At 46.1% G+C, this 16,901-nt stretch overlaps 1 long non-coding RNA gene across 1 annotated transcript; it reads left to right on the top strand.

The window, feature by feature from the left end:
• Window positions 1-5,363: 5,363 nt before the first annotated feature.
• LOC149327802 (uncharacterized) lies at window positions 5,364-8,782 on the top strand. The gene is made up of 3 exons (XR_016285958.1): window positions 5,364-5,685; window positions 7,580-7,700; window positions 8,515-8,782. It is a non-coding gene; the product is annotated as an uncharacterized LOC149327802 (long non-coding RNA).
• The last annotated feature ends 8,119 nt before the right edge of the window (window positions 8,783-16,901 follow it).

Genomic DNA, 16,901 nt, shown 5'->3' with positions numbered 1-16,901 from the left:
TTTCAACTTTGAATCCAAATTTCTTAGAAATAAATGCATCTTTCGCTGCCGGCCAAGTGGCAACAAAGGTATGAAATGCCGCACTATCGGATTTTGCTGTAAAAAATATATTAATAGAGCTCTCCTCACTTTCCATTTAAAGCACGAGTTGCTGTATATATTATTAGAAGTGGTAGTCTGCCTCCTTTTCTCTCGTATTTCGTGCATGTATGGTGGGTATGCCCAATCGCCTAATCTGCCGTGGGTCTTGGTCAAGTTTTGAAAGCGCGGTCGCAATCACAATCATATGTCGCCGATGCACTCAAGCTCATTGCCGTTCACGGTACGTAGGGAGTGTAGATTAGGCCTATGGAAGGCACCCTCACACGCATGTATAGCCGGTCTCTCAATACGACTTGCATTACACCTACGCTGCCCGTGCGCTTCACAACACCTGAATATGCCTTTGCATAGAATACAGGAAGCGCTATCTGTTTAATTTTTTCAGCGAAACGTACAACTTTTCACAGGACTGCCACTCCATGGTGCTGGAAGCTCTCAGCATGCCTTGCGTAATCAGAGCCATACTTTTTCCCGCGCATTCTTTCCCCTTGTCACATACCCCACGCTTCATCCCTTCCCCTGCAGCAAATATTTTTTACGGATCTGTTGCTGTCCGCCTGCGCTCTAGACGCTTAAACGAACGACAAAAAAAGTTATAGCGTTCGATACGCAACTTAGGCCCAATAACTGAAAAACAGCTCATTTCAAGCGTAAACACAGATCACTAAAGTTTTAATCCATGATCGCCTAGTTGGTAACAGCACTAACGGTGCACCACATATTCGTATGGCAAGGTGGCGTGTTAATATGCAGGGTTGGTATGGTAGAGTACTGTCATTGAGCTTTTTCTGGGTCTTCTGAAGCAAAAGCGCTCACCTGATGGCATTGGGATCAGGCACTTCGAGAGGAGATTCTAGGACTAAAACAGCAATGGAAGAAATGTACTTCAGAAGAATGGCCTCAGGGCCGAGTTGCTGCATGATGAAATGAACGTCGGCGCAACAAGGACGCTAACAAGAGAGGGGACACCACATGCACACACTACCAACTGTTTATTGCATGGAAAGGTGACATATTTAAACATACAGCTCAGGCATGACACTCATCGCATTATCGCTCCGAACCCAACACGTGGAAAAAAGCAGCAACATCAGGATAACAGACAAGAAATCTTTAACCTCTTCAGAAAAACTAAAAGAGTCTGATAATAGAACTTAGAGGAGGCCATCTCGTAGCCTCGTAGCCATATAGGCCAGACGGGTCGCTGCATTAACGACAGGACACGGGAACATGAAAAATCGTTAGAAAACGGAGGTGGGTCGAATTTGCCCCTACATTGTAAAGATTGCAAGTGTGAGCCAGTGCTTAACGGAATAAGGATTCTGGGCAGGAGTCGCGATCAGGTGGCACGTGAAATTCCTGAGGCTTTTATGACCAATAAGAAGGGAAGCACTTGTGTTAGCGACTCTTCAGTATCCCTCCGTAGAAATGAAGTGTCCTTTCTTGACTGTTTTTTGTGACGTCATGTACTGTGCATCTTTTCAGCCCTGCATTTCTAGCGGCCGCCTGTCGTTTGTTTAGTCGGGTTGTTAATTTTGTTACTGTTTTTGACTTTTCCGTTTTGTTGTTTTTTCGGGTTCTGGCTGCTTTTGCTAAACTCGTTTGACTCTGCCTTTGCTACGATTGTAATTTCTTTTTGGCTGCTTTTGCTTCTCATTTTAGACTCTGCTTTTGCTATATTGTTTGACACTGCTTTTGCTACGAGATGGCCTCCTCTAAGTTCTATTATCAGAATCTTTTAGTTTTTTCTGCAGAGGTTAAAGATTTCTTGTCTGTTATCCTGATGTTGCAGCTTTTTTCCACGTGTTGGGTTCGGAGCGATAATGCGATGAGTGTCATGCCTGAGCTGTATGTTTAAATATGTCACCTTTCCATGCAATAAACAGTTGGTAGTGTGCGCATGTGGTGTACCCTCTCTTGTTAGTGTCCTTGTTGCGCCGCCGTAAATTTCAGAAGAAATGTAATTCTTCTATTGCACAGAACAAGCGCTGCATGGCGTGCCGTTCTCCACTTATACAAAAAAATAGTGACTAGACTTTTCATGCGAAACCCCGTTACTCGCAAAAAGCACCCTTACAAAATTTATTCGTCTATAGACTGTCTATGGACTTCGGTCTTTAATGTTTATACACTATCTATAAACAAATCATAGAGAACAGTCTATAGTCACTACAAATGCTATAGACAATCTATAGACTGTCTATATATTGTAGGCCACACAAGTTTAGTAGGCTTTTGTCTATAGACAGCCTATACACTATGGATAGAGAAAAATAGATATCTATTGTTAATGGCGGCGCTGGTGCGGGGCTTGGGAGCCCCGCGTGCGAGGAACCTCTCAAGCGGTTGCTGGATGGAGACTGGGGGTTTATTTCTTTAGAGGGAGAGAGAGAGAGGGCGAGTGTACAAGAATGCACTTTCGCTGCTGTAGGAATGCAGACGGTCACGGTAAGGGAATTGGGAATGCGTCAGTCGACGGGGCTGTGGGGATCAGATGCCGTCGGGGGAGACGCCTGCTAGCTTTTGTGGGTGCTAGCTTTTGTTGGAGCGGCCGGCCCGCGCTTGTTTCTGGGAAGCGGGCGGCGAGTATGCGCGGAAGAGGCAAGGGTTGCTGGAGCGGCCTGGCGTCGCTTGGTCGACGAACACAACATCCCTTCCTCCTTAGCTGTGGTTACCGTATCGGTAGGGCGGGCGCCTTTGCCGCTGGGGTCTTAGCACTTGCTGTTGCGTGGACCCGTTGGGTTGGTCTCCGCAAGGTTGTGTCGCACGGTCGTCCAGACTGCCACAGGTTCTCCATGTTCGGAGGGGGGCGCTGTAGACAGGTCGAGCACAGGCGAAGCCTCGGCTGGTAGCGTGATCACGAACGTAGCTGGCACAGAGTATTGTTTACTTGCTGCTGGTCCGTTCGTCCGATCGCGTGGCGGCGGATCTTCCGTCGGGTAGGCTGCTGCACCTGGTTTAATGTGACCAAGGTGCCTACGAACCGTTCCGTTTCTGTGTTGAGAAGTCTCGTGGACTTCTGCGGAGCTCGTCACTCCCTTGAGTCCTCGCTGCTGCCTTGACGCACTTTTTGATGGCAGGGCCAGGTCCAAAGCACGCTTCTGGTGGCGTCGATGTTGCAGACGTTGTCGTCAGCACTCCAGAGTTGCAGTCGGCTGTCAAACTTCTGAGGCTGCGACGTAGCTCCTGATCGAGTGGCTTTCTGTCTGCGTCGTCGATGTTGCAGGCGTTGTCGTCAGCACTCCAGGGTTGCAGTCGGCTGTCAAACTTCTGAGGCTGCGACGTAGCTGCTGATCGAGTGGCTTTCTGTCGACGTCGTCGATGTTGCAGGCGTTGTCGTCAGCACTCCCGGGTTGCAGTCGGCTGTCAAACTTTTGAGGGCTGCGACGTAGCTGCTGATCGCCTTGCTTTCTGTCAGCGTCGTCGATGTTGCAGGCGTTGTCGTCAGCACTCTAGGGTTGCTGTCGGCTGTCAAACTTCTGAGGCTGCGACGTAGCTGCTGATCGAGTGGCTTTCTGTCGGCATCGTCGATGTTGCAGGCGTTGTCGTCAGCACTCCCGGGTTGCAGTCGGCTGTCAAACTTTTGAGGGCTGCGACGTAGCTGCGGATCGATTTGCTTCCTGCCGGCGTCGTCGATGTTGCAGGCGTTGTCGTCAGCACTCCCGGGTTGCAGTCGGCTGTCAAACTTCTGAGGCTGCGACGTAGCTGCTGATCGCCTTGCTTTCTGTCGGCGTCGTCGATGTTGCAGGCGTTGTCGCCAGCACTCCAGGGTTGCAGTCGGCTGTCAAACTTTTGAGGCTGCGACGTAGCTGCTGATCGACTTGCTTTCTGCCGGCGTCGTCGATGTTGCAGGCGTTGTCGTCAGCACTCCAGGGTTGCAGTCGGCTGTCAAACTTTTGAGGCTGCGACGTAGCTGCTGATCGACTTACGGCAGTTGGTCACGTCGCTGGAAACGTTACGGCTGTACAGCTAGGATGGTCAAGCGTACCGGCTGTACAGCTCGGATGGTCTGCCATCGACGTGCTTCAGGAGAAGTGTGACTATAGGTATCCATAGCTGACTTCTCCGGGAGTCTTCGGTGTGACCAGCACGCGAGAAGTCTTGAAGGTGTCGGTCCGCATAGCGTCAGGAGGAGCGCGTGCTTCTTTGCCTCGTCGGAGACATCGTTTGCCACGAGGTAGAATGTGAGGCGCTGAATCCACGATCCATGAAAAGGCTCGATGACACCGTGCAGTCCTCCAGTAGCCATCGGCGACACCTCGAACTGCGTACGCTCTACATCCCACTTCTCGTCGCCAGTGTTAATGGCGGTGTTGGTGCGGGGCGCGGGAGCCCCGCATGCGGGGAACCTCTCAAGCGGTTGCTGGATGGAGACTGGGGGTTTATTTCTTTAGAGGGAGAGAGAGAGAGGGCGAGTGTACAAGAATGCACTTTCGCTGCTGTAGGAATGCAGACGGTCACGGTAAGGGAATTGGGAATGCGTCAGTCGACGGGGCTGTGGGGATCAGATGCCGTGGGGGGAGACGCCTGCTAGCTTTTGTGGGTGCTAGCTTTTGTTGGAGCGGCCGGCCCGCGCTTTTTTTCTGGGAAGCGGGCGGCGAGTATGCGCGGAAGAGGCAAGGGTTGCTGGAGCGGCCTGGCGTCGCTTGGTCGACGAACACAACATCTATAAGAAGGCAACATAGTCTATATGAAGTCTACAGACACTCTATAGACCCTTTTTAAAAGGGCAGCGCCAAGAAAGCTGCAGTCATTTCGAGTTTTAATTTGTGTAATTGTCCTTCCTACTCATTTTCTGTTTATGTTAATGTTTCTCTAATTAGGTTAGACTCGTTCGTTTTCGCAAATCAATCGGATTGGCCGGCTAAAAGGGCACAGTTGTGAAAATTGATATTCGAACGCCCATGAACATCAACCTTTCGGAAAGCACCAGTACGAGCACACACACTTAGCTATTCGTTCTATCATTTAAGTTTCACTGTGCACAACAGCCGTTACCGTCCATGGAGCTGATTTCATTTCAGATTGCCGCAATACACATAAATTAACCACCGTTCCGCTTAAACGGCGAATACCTGTAAACGGCAGCCATCTTTTTTCAGCACCTTCAGTTCCTTCGTTGACACATCAGAAAACAAAACTATGTGGTTATTAAGAGGCGGTCGCTATCAGCAAAAAAAGTAGTTCAATCGTTTTTTTAAGAACAAACGCGTGGCTGCGTGCACGTTACGATGGTCCAGTTAATCGCAATTTTTTTTCTATTTAGGCGCCGACATTACTAACTGTTGATTTCCAATACACATTAAAAATCGACTACGTTTATTTCAAGCATTGCAACGCTCTTGTGCGTGGCGAAGTGCTTTATTGTTTGTTGTCTTTTTTTAGGCACACATTATGCAAACGTTTTGACAAAGGTGAAAAGTTTCATTTCCCTGGACTTTGCACACAGAGAACTTCCGCTGCAGAGTCGATGCTACACTCAGCTGAGGACCTGTTCCGATGAACTGAAGACGGGCGTCAACTTTCAAGAAACAGGTTACCGGCAACTTCGGGAATTCACTTGTAACGGAAGCGAGGTTGAGCGTGAGTGTACTCCTTGCTATGTTATTTTTTTTAGATTATCCAAATTATTACTCCGCAATAAGAGCCCTCATATCTTATCTGTTTTGCTGCTCTCCACTGACAGGTTCCTGTCGCTAAGGTCAATCACTACCAGCACTTCCCATATAATCCTCGGTCATCTCTTCATCTTGTCCTTTCCTGCGTCCATCTCCAGCATATTTCTTTAACGTTTGGCTACACGGCTGAAATATTGCGTGATAGATGTTGAGTTCGTTGCTTCATAGCTTTTGTAATCAGAGAAAGCGTTGTGTACGCGCTTCGAAGTGTCCCTGGGAAGCTCTTGCGGGAACGAAAACTGTCTAATTATTATTTCTTGTTTAGTGGGCGTACACGACCATCGCTTTGGCTGCCGTTCAATTTGCATTGTCCAGTAACTTTGCATGACATCTACGGCGTTCTCTCCATTTGTCCAAACTATTCTGGTATATTAGTATTCGAGCTTACTTCGACATGCTTTGAGTAAATGCATGCTGACCGAGGGCTTATTTTTTATCTTTTCATCTTAGACATGGTTATCCTTTTCTGCTCATCACAATTAAGTGATCTTTACTACTGTGAAGAGCTGGTATGGTCTCGACCAGGTTTTCCTTTTTTAGGGTCGCACTGGTTTATACTTTATTCAGGTATAGCGATCATAACAGTAAGCCACGTCATGGCGCGTCTGCGTTTTCTGAGGTGACGCAAATGTTAGCGAACTGCCTGATATTAATCTATAGCACAGGACATCAATTACAATAATGCCACAGATCCCTAATCGGTGCTGGAAACGACGGGGCAGAGTGCATTGGAGTAATATTATTTTTGCTTTTCCGCATCTATTGGTTATGGCCTCTGGCACACGGCTTGATCTCTCCGTCGAGCGAGACACGGTCATGTCGTCCAGGGACAATTGTGACATCGCCCTGCAGCTTGTATGAATTAGGGATTTATCGCAGTTATCTGCAAAGTTCCCTCACCCCCTACTCTCCTGAGTCATATCTTCGGACGAATCGACGACATACCTTACCGATCCTACCATGCCAAGTCGTTCCAGTCAATGGATCTCAAAAGTGGCTATTGGCAGCTAAAAGCTGCGCAGAGATATTGATAGAAAACGGCCTTCTTAGCGCTGCACGACGCTTTCGAGATCAAGGCGCTTCCGTTTAGATCTTGATCCGATGCAGCAGCGGTCCTACAAACTATGTGCTCATTATTAGCCAGCTTAGGTGCCGGACTTGGCTCGCCTACCTAGATAGTGTCGGCACATTCACGACGTTCACATAAGGCAACTGGAGAAAACATTTCAAGCGGCGAAATCTCCGGACGCACACTGAAGACTAAGATAGGAGTGCCGCTTTCCCTCCCAGGAACGGCTGCCGCCCCTAGGCCACTTTGGTAGGGGGGACGGTGTGCTCAATGACCTTCATATAGCAGCCACTATCGCACAGATTCTACAGTATGCATTGAAAAAGGTTAGTGGCGGGTATATTTTTTATCTGCTCGTTTTATCGCCGCGGAATACAACACGAGCGGCGACCGCACCTCTCGGCAGTAATAGCGATCGTATGCGCTACAGAATATGCTACTTTTGGCATTGATCACTGCGCTTTAGGCACATAATCTGGAATTTTCGCAATGGTTTTTAAGCAAACTGCGACCAAAAGAAGCGGTCATTATGAGCCCGACGACCGCTGAGCAGGTGTGTGCTTGCACTGGCTCGGGTTTACTTTCTTTGCTTTGTGAGCATGGTTGGGTTTGGCTAATGGACAATTTACTACCACGTTTTTAGTTGGCCGTCATGTTTCTATGGTCGCCTGGACGCGACAAACGTTGTACAAAATATTTCCGTTAAAGGATCCTTCTTGTACTTTTGCAGGCGTGCAGAACTTATTGGATTGCGTTGACGATTATTTGGTTGAAGAGTGCGTCAGAAAATATTTGCCCACTGGTTCCCCTGGATTTCCCATACGATCCAGCGGACAATTCGACGAGTGCAGGTGAGGCGATTTTGCTTTTTGGTTTTTATGGCGTTTAGCGTCCCAAAGCAAAAAGACTATGTGGGACGCCGCAGTGGAAGTAACAGGATTGTTCCGACCACCTGAGGTTCTCTAACGTGCCCTGCCATCGCGCACCGCACGAGCTCCTAGCATTCCGCTTCCATCGAGATACGAACGCCGCAGCCAGGATCGAAACAGAGTATTTCGAGTGAGCAGAAGAGCGGAATAATCACTGAGCCAGCGCGGAAGCGCACGTGAGGTGGGCTAATTGGTATGTCATTAAGAACCCGTTGGCAGAGATATTGAAGCCGTAAGGTTTACATTTCTTTTCTTACGATCATAGCGCGTGTTATCAAAATCTCATGCCACCTTTATTAAAATCCAGTCATAGGTGTGCTGCCAATCGCACAATCACATTGGCAAGCTACTTGTGCTCACGCTTACGAAATTTTTTAGAGAGTCAATAGACTTCTGTCTAAAAAATCTATAAATTCTCTATGAACAAATTCTAGACAACTGTATATAGGCAATAAAAATGGAAGAGACAATCTACAGATTTGTGGCGATAAACCTTTGGTCGTCTTTTGTCTGTAGACAGTCTATAGACAAAGAATAGACAACAAGAATATCTATATGAAGGCAATAGAGTCTGTAAAAAGTCTATAGACTGCGTATAGATCATTCTTCTAAGGAAGACGGGCATGAGCTGTAAATATTTCGTGCATAAGTGAACAAGAATGTGCTCGTAGAAAATTGTGCTCCGCAAAAGCCTCGATTAACGCCGATTCCAAATATAATTTTTTTTTTGCTGCAGGGGAAATGCACTGTACTACTATTGTGCAAACCAGACGTCCCACAAGAGCTGCCCTATGGGATACGAAGCTTTCCGGGTGTCCTTCGGGAAGCTGTACGCCTCACTGAATATGCTGCTAGATTGTAGACGTCCCTCAACGATAATCTGAAGTCACTGTCGTTCCTCAATGATGAAGTTTACAAAGCATAACATGGATGCGCAGGATTGTGTTTTCATTGACATGTTTTCATGGTAAACTCTACCGGAGAATAAAACTGCCTGGCAGGTAGAGTCTATACGGTTGACATTCCTTTAAATGGGATCGAAATTTCGGACTCTGTTTCTGGCAAGGACAAGACAAGGAGAGAACAGGCCACGGTTGCACGGTTGATGAATATCGAAATGAAACCAAACAAGAGCGACGCAGAAATAAAATTGCACGGCGCACACTCATTTACAAAGTTCACATGTATATTATCATGCAGTCACGAAGGAGGCAGCACATCCAGTCATCATGCTTCATGCTAAATAACCGAAAATTCACTCAGTCAAACACAGTCTTTTCTATTTCAGGCCTTTTTTTTCAATGGATGTGCTTGAAACCTCTAAAATTAAGAAAATTTGAGACACATTCGGTTCCTAAAATTTTGTGAAACTGCGCAAATATTCTCTTTTCGCCAAACTTACACCTCAGGTGCCCATGAACACGGGAAAATTCGCTAAATGAAACATCACTGAACCCAATCAGGCCACAAAAGTGCCCACTGCGTATGTTAATAATCCTTCGAGATCTGGGCTATCCTTATTTTACGTTTTTGTTTGTTCTGCACCAGCTAGGCAAACATGGCCAAACCCCCATTCTGTTTTCTTGTGACTTTCGCAAAAGAAGGAAAAGTAAAGGAAATGTACACAAGTTAAGCAATTTAGTAAGGAACTATGGACACTTATGCAGATCAAACGCAACCAGGAAGTATAGTTTGACAAGCAAACGAACAGCAGGGGAATGAAATAAAAAGCAGATGGCTATGTTCACTGGCGTAGTCCTGCCCATTTGAAGGATCCTTAAACCACAATTACACGCGCCGTCATGGCCCAGACATCTTCCCCTTCCCCTACCTCGGATTTTAATGAGATTGATGAACATGCCCATTAGAACGCGAAGTGTTTGGGCTGCCTTTATCTCGGGGGTCACACGTTGATGGAGCTCTAAAGACGTCGACCCAGAATATTTGCAGGGATAATGACATACAGAAACAAACTAGTTAAGTAAGTTGGACTGGACAGGGAGCAAGGTACCTCTATGTTGATGACGATGAGCTGCACGAATCGGAGCCTTTTCAGGTACTTGGACGACAGACACCTCCTCGACTAATAACAGGCAGTGAACACATACACCTTTTAGCAAATCTTCCAAGTGAAACCAAAAAGTAATTTTCTTTCGTCAGCAACGCACAAGAAAAAAATGGTTTCCTGTGGACCTAACGCTACAGCTGGTTAAAAAAATAAGAACTATCAGGCAAGCAAATGTTCATATATGACAGAACACGGTCAAATAACACTCAGGACGAACTGGCGGGCTAGTTTGTTACACATCTCAAAAATTTTAACGAGCGCACGAGAATGAAACAAGGACTGAAAGAAGACACACACCACAAAGCGCCACAAATAACACTGGATGAAACATATTTTGAAGTTTACAAACGGTTACGCTAATGGCTGAACGTCACTTACTCCAGATACAGCGTCTCGCCGCAGGGACGTGACCCTGTGGTCAGCGTCAACTCAAACGTTCACCAATGGTACGTGCGTGCTATTCGGCTGATCGCTGTTTGTGCAAGCCAGTGTCGGTGGCGGGTTTTATTCACGCGCAGTTCTGCACTGCATGGAAATTGTTAATCAAGCGCCCATGCTCTATATGTCCTTGGGGTACATCCAACGCCCTCTTGTGCTAACAGCGTGAGAGCATTCACTCCAGCTTTCAGTAGTAAATGAAGACAATAGGAACGCAGATTCTGAGGCGCTGGTTCCCCGTTATTACTAGACCTTCGTACTGCATGTAAACTTCGCTTTCCTCCTCTAGTCGGTGGTACCTATGAACATCCTCAGCTGCAAAGATAGCCTCTCATACGGTTGCAAACGCCTTTATTGTTCCTGATGTGGAGCTAAGCGCGTTTGTTTGCAATGGGCTTCAATAACACACTTGGCGGGGCAAGTTGATCCATAGCTTTCAGAATTCAAGCGCAACAATGACAACACTCAGAAAGGAGAACGACGGGACATGCGCTATTAGCAAAACTTTATGCATTGTATAAATAGCTGCTTAAATAGCCTGGGGGGAGGGTGGAAATAACAAGTGACTGCTCATGCGCGCGATCTTGAAGGCTGAATAAAGGGGGGACACAGGTGAATCATCGGAAACTTAAACATATCTAAAAACTTGCATTCTTTCTCATGAATCATGATCACACGGATACTAGCACAAACACTCCTATTCTTTCTAACTTGGTGTGCCTCTGTCAATTCACGAGCGATTGTGGCTTTGCTCTTCCTGACAGTGCTGGTTTCTCGAAGCCTTAAAGCCAGCGTCATCTCTTCTTCTTTTCCGCATTCCTTGTAGTGAAGCGGTATAATTTTCTGCGTTCCATTTAATGAACACAAAATATTAGCATAGTCTAAGCGGTACCGCAAATTGAAGTAAAAAGTTGGCATGCTAAAAAAAAAACAGCGGGCGGTCTAATCCGTGCTACGACTAGATTATTCCAATGCAGGAATGCATGCGTACTGACCCATGTTCTGTTAACTATACTAAACGAAAACGATTGTTCAAGCAAGAGTACCAGGTTAGTTGAGTACAGAATTTTGAGCAGCCAGTTCTCTCACGAGCTCATTGGTCCCTAAAATTAGGATTTTCAGCAGGAGGGAAGGACGGACGGACGGACGGACGGACGGACGGACGGACGGACGGATGGGAGGGTCACCTTTGAAACGGGATGGTGGAAGTTGCCACAATGCTCTGCTTTGTTTCTGTATTTTTGTTTAACTGCGTTGTAAATTATTAAAATTCTCCATTTTGTTTCAATACGGTTCCTTACACTGCTAATGTCCATAATAGCTAAATCAGCAACTACAAAATTAAAGAACTAATCCTATGGAATTGCATCGACTTCAAAGAACACAAAGTTACACTAAGGGAAGACTTCTCGCCTTCCACTCGACTCGCCCACAGGAAAGTTGTCGAGTTCGGTAAGAGTCAACCAGGATCAGCCATATTTTGTCTCCGGTACAACAAGTTATTTTTAAGCAAGAAATATTTCGCGCGCAATCCGATTAGAGAAGCTGGGGGACCGTGAGGGGCAGTCGTCTTTTCTCGTCATATAGCGTATCCATTATGCACACTAACACCCAAAGTATGTCAAATAAGAAAACGACTCTTTCATCCGCTATGGACAGCTGCTCTGCTCTAGGCCACTGAAGCCTAGTGCGCCTAGCTCAGTAGAGCTCTTCGAGGTGCGCACTGTAGGACCACGCACTTTTTTGGTCCGAAAGTTGCCATGGCAACGCACCTTGTAAGCGCATTTCCGGGCACTATCTTCACCTTGGCCTCACTGCTTTGTATTCTTCAAAATGCGGCTTCAGCAGAAGGTGAGTGCATGATCCTAATCTAGTAATCTAGTTCTTCACGTAATCTAGTTAAACCTCCTAATGGCTGGCAGGTGTGGAGTAGTGCACAACTGCCTTTGCATTAGGCCACTCAGGAGCTTAAGGAGTTTTGATATAACGCAACTACTGCTTGTATTTCGAAATGTTAAGAAGTAAGTACGCGAGTACTGACTGCAATAAAAACTACTGGGCCCCAGTTCGGCCTATAAAGATCCTGAGCTCACCGCCGGCCTGCTTGTATGTTTTCTACGGCGTCCGTGCCTTTCGTCACAGCCACATAAAATAGATGGGAAGTATGCAGCCCGTGGTAAAATGTGCGCGTTGACGGTGCCTTTTTTCTGAAGAAAATATGAAGTAAGCGAAAAAGGGCTCATTTTCTACAACGTGCCGGATACGAATGGCTAGACAGATATACATACAGGGTGTTTAACCTAAAACTTTACCGAATTTTAAAACTGCGCTTTTTCAGTTACAGTAGCACTGTTTCTGTCATAGCGGTGTCACGGATGTAGTACGTCATAATGCTGCCAAGACGTGTTAACTAGCAGGCTGAACAACTAATGGTGAATAGTTCACTTGTTAGCTATTACTGTTAGTACCCTTAACTGCGAGGAGAAGAGTAGCCCACCGTAAGTAGCACCCATATAAGTTTTTAGACTTCGGAACACGCGGTTCCTATATCGCTGTAGGCTAACAAATTCTTGCTGCATCAAGGCAAAATGCATGCACTTGCGAGAAGGTTGTAGGCAACCTTTCCAGTGATAGGTAATTGTCGAAAAAGCCAAATTTTGTTTGGCCAACGCGGCGAGGGTAACAGTGTTTCAGAAAAATGAAAAACTGATATGGATATTGCTTACAGTATTCTACGCGCCTCTCAATGGTTACGGGTGCTCACAGCAATAGTCAATAAGTTAACTATTCAATATTGGTCAATCAGCCAGCTGGTTAGACACCTTAGCCGTATTCTGATGTACTACAACGGTGACAAATCTATGCCGAAAAAGTGCTCTTCTAACCAATCATTCCAGTTTTTAAAAGTGTATAAAGTCTTAGGTGAAACACAATGTATAGAATTGTGCTTAAGAACTTGGAACTCATTATGTCATTTCAGCACTTTTAGATCCTCTTTTGCACGTTTAAGGGTAGAATCTATTTTTTCGTTTAATATGTTGCTTTCATTAGCTGTAATTTAATGTTAATCCTCACAGATCTTTGTTCCTGGCACAAGGCGAGTGGCTGCTAGGACAGCCTTTATATTCAAATTAAACCCCCGCTGATGGAAGGGAATCTTCAAGAGGAGAGCGCCAAGCTGTGCAGGTGAGATGCCGTCATTTAATGGAATTGTTTATTGTTATTATAAAAATACTGCAATCTGCATGCGGTGATTTTAGCAGGGTGGTACAAGCGTAATACATAAAGCGATGTGCACAGTAGAATCGAGAGCTTTAAAGCTGCTACTTTAATATATGAAAAGCGTACATTTGGACCTAACCAAGAAAAAACAAAAAATCGCACATTAATTTACGCTAAAGAACTAAAACATTGCCACTGCGATCGCGATACAAACTGATGTTATGGTAGACATGAAAAGAAAGAAGTTAATCAGTGCTCCTAGATGACCTGATTTTTAGCTCATTCCAGTTCATAATTGTGCGTGGGAAGAACGAATTTTCGAAAGTTTTCTTTTTTATTTCGCACACCTGCCGTAGAGGCGTAATTTGGGTTCGCTGTATACAAAAAGGACATGATATAAGGTGTTTTCGTGCAGGAACCGGCGAAGGCTCCTGCAGTTATTTTTGTCGGTTAGGCACTTGTAGAAATCCTCCCCCTTGACTCCATTATTTCCTTTTGGTGCGCGAGCAAAAGAGAGTTTTAGAGAAAATATGCCCTTGCCGATTAGTGTAACTGGATGGGGGAAAAAAAAAGAGTAAAACGCAGAGGCAGTGTGTAAGTACCGAGCGTTAGGAATATCGAACGAATATTGCGTAATTAGTATATTCGCTATATCCGGTGAAATGTGTTTTTTGTGTGTTTTGTTTGATGTCTGACTTGTGTTATTTACATGATATAATTTCAGTGCTCCGAATGTTGTACAAAACTTGAATTCACTGTTGCAAATTAGAGGTAAAATGTCTGTTTTAATTATAATATGTTTTCACTGTAACTGCTATGTAAACGGTCTTCTTGGCCTTAGTCAAGCTGCGTGAGCAGCTTTTAGCCAAGGAGACCCTCCAGGCACTTTCTGGAAAAATAAATAATGAACTGAATTGAATTGAATTGAATTTTCGTTATAGCCGAATATCTACTTTTTTATGCAGACGTTTACAGCGCAAGAATACAAATTGTTTGACGCCACATTGAATACCCTGCTTCAATTAATTTGGCCGTATTGGACGTTCAAGTCTCGAGGAGTCACGGTTTGGGGAACCAAAGGTCCTTGGTGCGAATCCCCATGAGGAGCCACTCTTTCATTCGAGTAATCTCATGCTTCGTAACGCGCTGGGCCGTTTCATACCACTCCGAGTATTCTGCGCCAATTAGGTGCTCGAAAATCTCTCTACCAATAGTACCACCCGCTGGTCCCACATAAATGGCCTTGTGTTCCATTCTAACCCATCCTTGAGTGACGCGAGTGTTGGAGCTAACGCTCTAGAAAGCGCCGTTGGGTTCACGCGAAGTACGATAGCAGACTTAAAGGGACACTGAGGAGAAATTGAAGTTGGCTTGTATCGACAGCATACCAGCTCCTGATTACAAAAACGCCACTCATACTGACAACATAGCTCTTGTAACGTAGAAAAGAGCAAGAACCAAAATACAGGTATCGCCGCCACAGGCCAAACTCGCAAGTACAAGCATGCTGACGTCATAGGACAAAACAGTGTTGCTAGAACCAATGGTTCTAGCAACACTGGGACACGAGAAGCCACGAATCACTGAGGCGCAGCCAATGCATGCGAAAATCTCCTTAACGTCGCCAGATGGCACCACGAACCCAGCAGCTACGCGCGCTCCTGCAGCACCGGGACCAATTTGCGCCTGATCACCGGCGATAGGCCGGCTCTCGGTATTCCACTAACGGTAACAAGGTACACGGTATGCTAAAGGTGTCTTTAGGTGACGACTTCGAGAACGGGATCCATCGTAACGCTGGCAAAACGCCGGTGCGAACGTAAACGAAGCGAGGGTAGCGACGGCCGCAATAGCCGATAGATGCCTTCAACGTGCGGCCGGCGGTAGCTTTCATTTCGGCTGCTGCTGGGCCGCACCGCTAGCAGCCAGAAATCACGGAGTCTGCGTTACGTCATGTGCACGTCACGTTTCACGTCATTTTGTCCTGTGTCGTCATAAGGGAATCCCAAGTTTGAATCAGAGGGGCGGGAAAAACTTTTTGAACTTTGAATCCAAATTTCCTAGAAATAAATGCATCTTTCGCTGCCGGCCAAGTGGCAACAAAGCTATGAAATGCCGAACTATCGGATTTTGCTGTAAAAAAATTATTAATAGAGCTCTCCTCACTTTCCCTTTAAAGCACGAGCTGCGGTATATATTATTGGAAGTGGTAATCTGCCTCCTTTTCTATCGTATTTCGTGCCTATATGGTGCGTATGCCCAATCGCCTTATCTGCCGTGCGCCTTGGTCAAGTTTTGAAAACGCGGTCGCAATCCCAATCATATGTCGCCGATGTACTCAAGCTCATTGCCGTTCACGGTACGTAGGGAGTGCAGATTAGGCCTATGGAAGGCACCCTCACACGCATGTATAGCCGCTCTCTCAGTACGACTTGCATTGCACCTACGCTTCCCGTGCGCTTCACAGCACCTGAATATGCCTTTGGATAGAATACAGGAAGCGCTATCTGTTTAATTTTTTCAGCGAAACGCACAACTTTTCACAGGGCTGCCACTCCATGTTGCTGGAAGCTCTGAGCATGCCTTGCGTAATCATCAGAGCCATACTTTTTCCCGCGCATTCTTTCCCCTTGTCACATACCCCACGCTTCATCCCTTCCCCTGCAGCAAATATTTTTTGCGGATCTGTTGTTGTCCGCCTGCGCTCTAGATGCTTAAACAAACGACAAAAAAAAGTTATAGCGTACGATACGCAACTTAGGGCCAATAACTGAAAAACGGCTCATTTCAAGCGTAAACACAGATCCCTAAAGTTTTAATCCATGATCGCCTAGTTGGTAACAGCACTAACGGTGCACCACATATTCATATGGCAAGGTGGCGTGTTAATATGCAGGGTTGGTATGGTAGAGTACTGTCATTGCGCTTTTTCTCGGTCTTCTGAGGCAAAAGCGCTCACCTGATGGCATTGGGATCAAGCACTTCGAGAGGAGATTCTAGGACTAAAACAGCAATAGAAGAAATGTACTTCAGAAGAATGGCCTGAGGGGCGAGTTGGTGCATGATGAAATGAACGGTGGCGCAACAAGGACACTAACAAGATAGGGGACACCACATGCGCACACACTACCAACTGTTTATTGCATGGAAAGCTGACATATTTCAACATACAGCTCAGGCATGGCACTCATCGCATTATCGCTCCGAACCCAACACGTGGAAAAAAGCAGCAACATCAGGATAACAGACAAGAAATCTTTAACCTCTTCAGAAAAACTAAAGGATTCTGATAATAGAACTTAGAGGAGGCCATCTCGTAGCCTCGTAGCCATATAGGCCAGACGGGTCGCTGCATTAACGACAGGACACGGGAACATGAAAAATCGTTAGAAAAC

Source organism: Amblyomma mixtum, chromosome 10 (genome assembly GCF_055824585.1).
Source record: "Amblyomma mixtum isolate Tamu chromosome 10, ASM5582458v1, whole genome shotgun sequence".
NCBI lineage: Eukaryota > Metazoa > Arthropoda > Arachnida > Ixodida > Ixodidae > Amblyomma > Amblyomma mixtum.
Note: the sequence above shows the minus strand (reverse complement) of the source record. Positions and strands in the feature narration are given on the sequence as shown.